Genomic DNA, 6,756 nt, shown 5'->3' on the forward strand with positions numbered 1-6,756 from the left:
GATTTAATTTATGTGTTATTTTTTATTTTTTGAGAGTCGATTTAACTTGAAGCTAAATTAAATTAAATTAATATTTTAAATTAAAATTTAGGTATTAAAAATATAAAAAGTATTATAAATTGCAGTTTTAACTTAGAATTAATATTTTTATGCACAAACTGTATATGAAGAACTAAATTAATTCTTGAGGTTTTTATTTAGTTTTTTTCCCCATTAATTTCATCTAAAACTAAGCTCAAATCACCACATTTAACTAGCATAAAATCTTGCTACATGAAAATATTATGAATGAAATTAAAACTTAATAACTACCAAAAAAGTTATTTCATCTCTAAATATAGGAGTTATATGCTCACAAATCCATAAAAATATTAATATTTTTCAATTTATAATTTTCATCAAGTTGTAATTATTATACTACATAATTTACATTATGTTACTTTACATAAAGTCAAAGCCTTTGTATTTGATAAACTTTCTGTCAATCTTCCTTCCTCATAAATAATTTTTCGCTTAAAATTGTCAAACTAGGTTACTAAGAAAGTTTTAATAATAATGAAGACTTATCAATAATACATATTTAACGTGTCACTGAATTATATTAATTACGCGGTGCGGTAAAAAAATATATAACAGATTGTAATTCTACAATTAGAATATTATTACTTTTATATCTTAAGTTTGAGCCCGGATTCAATACGGGCCTAACATAACTAGTATATATTATATATGGTAATAGATTAATTAACATGTTCCTGCATATCATGATTGGTTAAATTGTATAGGCATGTGAGGTTTCATGTAGTCCATTATTTTTCTGAAGGGGACGGCCACTAATTTTTGTACTTTTGTATTGACTTTTTCTACGATGACGTAATACATTACGAAACTGCCACGTAAGGATTGTGACTTGAGGGAAGAAGTAAGCATTAAGCACCTTTTCAGCGAGATTCCCTGCGACGATTATTTCACTTCATTGTGATATAAATTATGAGGCCATCAAACAGTATTGAGAACCAGGTTTTCTATCTGTTCCCTCAGATAAATGACAGAAAGTAAATTGCATAAGATGTTTACGTGAAAAACTCTTTGTTCAAGTATTAAAAATCACGACCTATTTCAGTTGGATTTTCAACTTCACTAAACAGAATAATTTCACATTACAACCTATTAAAATTTATGAATTAAACCCTTAATCCCTACCCTTACAATACCTCTATTGTAAGCCCTTTACAATGAATTTATTGCAAAGACAACTCTTCACTAGCTCTAGTCAAGAACTCAATCGCATCTTGACTAACTCTAGCCAAGAACATAAACCAACAAAGGTTGCACATTTGTCCTACTATTACACACTTCTTGAAAGTCGTGTAGGAGTACAAATAAAGAACAAAAGACAAAGATCTAACAACTGAAAGAACCTAAGATATAGACATTGAATACAAAACTGGTTCCTTTAGTTGTTGCAATTTTGATCTTTGAATGAGCACTTTGGGAGCAGAGGCGGGCTGGCGGCTGCCTCTGGAGAGCACAATAATTCTTTTTAAATCTCAAAGTGTTAAGTTAAACCTTATAACATGTTGTATATATGTTGGAGAGCATGTAAGAATCATGTGATAGGGGATAGGGACAATACATCTTTTGGTCATCTGCAGTTGTGCTGCTACACTGCTGCCAGTCAGTATAGTGCAGCAACCTTTACAACTATATTGTTGACTTGTATGACAATCAGGGAACCTGATCAGGTACCTGTCCCTATCTGGTTCCTCGAGAGTATGGAAAATCATCAAAACACTATATAGCATATCTTATCAATTTTTCCCTTTTTGATGATAACAAACCCAGAATTGATGTTCCCCCCGAGAACCAGATTCCCACTTGTTCCCCCTGCGAATTAGACTTATCTCTCAACCATAGCAACATGTTAATCATTATAGCAATATCAATTCAATTCGAATTACCCCTGTCTCCTTTGAACTTCCCCCTTTTGGCATCATTGAAAAGAGTAATAAAAGTGGCACAAGCAAAAAGAAGTTCAGAAGCATTAACTCATGGCCATTGGGGCAACACAACATAATCAACAACATGAACAACAAATGAACATCATGGCATACAAAACAAAGCAATTTCCCATATTTGATTAATCGTAGTAAAAACAGAGTAGTTTCAACAACACAAAAACATAATATTTAAACAGCCATAAGTTACAATGTCATTAGAAGGGATAAAACATAATTCTGAAGGAATAAGGAGAATATAAGGAGGAAATGATGGACAGGGTAGGAAGATACTAAGGAGAGAAGGCTTTGAGGAGCCTGTCCATGCGTTCATTTGTAGACCTCTGATCTTGGGACATTTGCTCGCGAAGCACCTCAAGCTTTTCTTTCAATTGCTCATTCTCAGCCCTTAACACAACATTAGCTTGATCTGTAGCACTACTAGGACCAGGTTCCTATGCTTTCTTCACAAGTTTATCCTTTAGGATAGCATTCTCCGCCTTGAATCTTTGTACTCATCAGTAAGCTCCTCCTGAGCATCAATCGGACTCGAGATGGTGGAATTGTTGCTAACACCCCCATATTAGGTACACAATCACATTCCTCCAAATTTCCTATAGTGAACATCTGTTTCCTTTTTCCCATAGTTGCCTTTCAGTTTTGACTTTAAAATGCTAAAAGACCCTAGCGAGAAAGAACCCATAAGGAAGACCATGCTTTCCCTCTCTTGCATTGACAACCTTTACCATATGTTCCATCATGAGAGCAAGCAGACTGATTGGTTCAAAGCTCACTAGTGCCTTAAGGAGAACTAGGTCAGGGATAGAAGCCATAGACCTTCGCTCAGCTCTTAGAAGAGGCACTTTGTTTACAAGCTCAAACAAGAGCTGATACATGGGCTGAAGCTACTTCTTGAAGAGATTTGCTCCAGTAACAGTAACTCCTTTCTTCACAAGTAATTCCATGAATCCTGCTGATGTTTTACCACTTACAGTCTTTAGCCCCTCAGTTGGAACATTTAGAATCTTACTCAAACTTTCTTCATTCAATTCAAATTCAGTCTCATTCACATGCAGGACCAGGGTATCATCGTCCATACACAACAGATTGACATAAAAGTGAGACACTTCCTCTTCAAACACACTGGGGGCTGGGGGCACAAAAAGGTGAGTCCATTTTTGGAACTTAACAAATTCTAGAAGTTCCTTCATTCCATTCTTTTCAGCAATATCTGGGTCAAATACTCTCCCCAACAACACCTTTTGAGATTTCAAGTTTTTTTTTTCTTTCAAATTCTGACAACTCAACTTATGATTTCTTAGAGGAACCAGGTTCCTCACTCTCTCTTCCCTTCCTTTTTTGAGACACCACCTTCTTCTTTTTAGGTATTATGGCATCATTATATGTTGCATCCTTCTCCTCATCTTTTCTTTTCTTGATTTTTCCTTTCTTGGAGTTTTTCCTCTCAAGAGGAGACTCCTCCACCTCATCTTCACTCCTCTACCTCATCTTCCTCATCATTGACAGTCACCACATCAGTAGGTGACTGATCTTTCTCATAAACCAATCTGTTTTTCATAGACCCCCATCTTTTCTTTGAGGATTTTTCTTTCTTAACTTTTAAGACGGATGTCATTCCTTTTTCTTTCCTATGGTTATAGGGACCCTGACAGAGGTATGTTTTCTCTTGCTTTCACCCAAATTTTTAACGCTTTTAGTGGGTTGTTTGACTATTGTGTTAAAAAAAATATCATCATTAGAATCAAGTTCCTTAGGGGAGTAGGAGGGATCATATTCCTCCTCAGGAGAAAAGTCTCTCAAAGGTACAGCAATAGGAGACTTAGACTTAGATAAATTCACAATGGCCCTTAAGGAGCCTGGTGTCTCATCCAAAATAGGAGCAATTTTGGGTCCAGAGGACTCAGATTCTCCTTGGGATGAGGAACTAGGTCCTTCATTTTTTTCTCCATTTCTACCACATTCGTCACTTTTTCTTGACAGGGATTAGGTTCTTCATTCAGTTCTCCCTGACTCCTTTTACTACTACCCTCAGTCTTTAAGGTTTCGACAAACCGCACTATAATTTCAACTTCACTTTCAGTGACATTGTCAAGCCCCGAATCATGGCTTGGACGTAACACGGCACTCGTGCCTGACTGCATGTGACCGAGCGAACCACATGGCTTGCTGACTCAACATGGGCATGAACTGATGCGAAATAACCGAGAAATATGCATAATTTAAGTAAAGCGTGGGACCATAAATCATAAGTCTGAAAATATCATAATATCATAATGCGGAATAATTTGAATAAGCATAAATATAACGAGCCAAAATGGCTAGACGACTCCGAATATCTGACATAACATAACTGACTAGTCTATGAAACCTCTAACATGAACATGAGTCTACTAAACATAACTGTTGGGACAAGGACCCCAGCATAACTTCAATGCAAAACTAATAGAACATAGATAAATGACTAAACCCTGAAGAAGATTGGGCTCACCAAGAGCTGATACGTGGATGATCCTGCTGAGCAGATGCGTCGTCCTGCAAATCAATACCTGCATCGTGAAATTCAGGCCCCCGGGGTAATAGAAAAGGGACGTCAGCACATTGAATGTACTATTATGTAAAGCAACTGAATGAAATAAACATAGCACATGAAATAACATGATAAGAGTTGAAACTGAAACTGAAACCGGTCGTGAACATGAATACATATATATATATATATATGTATGTATAACATGAGTAAAAACATTTTAAGTTGGAAGCGCATAAATATAACTGACAACATGAATCACCACGTGGGTACGTGGAGTCTGGTACCTGACCCGACCAACGGAGCTCTCATACCTTGCCAAGGGTACAAGATATAAACACGGCATGAAAGGATCCAATCAATAAAGCATGAAGGAATCATCCTAAACATGGGCGGAGCGATCCTTATTCTACGGTGGCTAACGTAGTTTCAGGCTATTAAAGCTTTCTCGGCAATCTGTGCAACTCCCAAAAGCATGAACATAATACAGGTGGAATCTGAGCCCATGGTTTTCATAAAACGTGACTTACATTATACATAGATGTAGTTACATAATATACTTGCATGAAAACGTGTAAACATATAGAGTGTTTCATGAAAATAAACATAATAATTAATAACTTGCATGTAAGAACCCATAGAATGCAAGGGATGGGTTTTCATAGATTACGGACAAATTCTCAATAACCAAAATGGAATATCAAGAACACAATAATGAACTACGTATAGAAACATGGCACATCATGGTATATAGACTTAGGGTTATCATGAACATATCTAAAACCCCAGTCTCCGTCTAATATCATACTTACATGGAAGAACGTGGCATGGTGAAGAACAAAGATGTTTTCACACGTAGATAGAAACTCTACATACCTAGTACACTCTAAACTTGTAGTAAAAATCTGAACTTTGAATAAGAATCCCAAAGCTTAGTCTTGAATTCCCTTTAATTGGGTTTTCTTGAAAACCCTAGGTTAAGAACAATGAATTTCAGTTTTCTTCCATCGTAGATTTCAGGTTGTTATCTTCAACCTTACCACACTCCTTTTTGTTATTATTGATTTGTTACAAATAGTCCATTGGAACTTGTGACTTTTAATTTGGTACAAGTATTGGAACTATTATTTTGTTGGATTCACATTAATATTCTTTGTTTTATGACTTGCTTATCAAGAATTCATAAAATTTTATTAGCACACATCTTTGATTTTATTCAATGTACGTAAGTGCAAAGAAACTTCATGAACATATTTTGTTGTATTAGGTGGTAGCAGTGTGGTGAAGTCGTCAAAGAATGATTTTAGATTCGAATTTAACTCTGAAAAGTTATCCGATGAAGTATCCTCCTAGGGAAGATATGAAAAAAATCTATGTATGTACACTTATGCAAATGTTCTCCTGGCATGTATAGGTTTTGAAGATTTGTCGAGTAAAGTAAGGATTATTGTAAGAAATCCGAAAAAACTAGAAGTTGAAATGGCGGCTCTGAAGATATCGGGTCTAACGTTGTGATAATGGATTAGTGAGTTTTTCTAATTTTTCTCATAATATACTTGAGTGTCACGCGTAATGCCCTCCTGGCCTTATAGTCTATGTGCTCCTTTGTATGATTTTAGTTATCAATGTTAATCTTTTATAAGTTAATTATTTTGTCTAATATTTATTTAGGAATAGAAATATTAGTTCCCTAATATTTAGGAGGCTTTATATTTTTCTTGGTATCCTTTTTTAAAAAACAGTCCGTGAAAAATATTTTTCAATGCAAAAATTATATCTTCAGCTTCAAAAATCAAAGGTTTCAAGTTGAACGAACTATTTTCTTGATACTTGGTAGAGATAATTGTTTTCGCTTTTCTTAGATGATTTTATTTCAATTTTACTATCTATTGAGTTAACTTGACATCTTAAAGTTGATGAACACGATCAAATCCTACAATCGGGTTCCCAATTTCTTCTGCTAAGTCGAGAGAAATCTTGGCGATAAGAGCATTATTTCTTCAGTCTGTGGCTTTTATGTTGATACGTCAAGTATTAGACATGTTCTCAAGGTACAATGCTCTTGTATTTTGTTGGATACGTAGAAACAGGGTGGATTATTCTCAAATGATAATATGTGAAGTTCTTTAAAGTTGAATGATCAGAGAAGTAGAGATGATCAAATGTATTTTTGTCATTTAAATGAATGTTGTATCTATTTTAAGTCTATTG

The sequence above is a fragment of the Lycium barbarum genome, chromosome 6, assembly GCF_019175385.1.
Source record: "Lycium barbarum isolate Lr01 chromosome 6, ASM1917538v2, whole genome shotgun sequence".
In the NCBI taxonomy this organism is placed as follows: Eukaryota; Viridiplantae; Streptophyta; class Magnoliopsida; order Solanales; family Solanaceae; genus Lycium; species Lycium barbarum.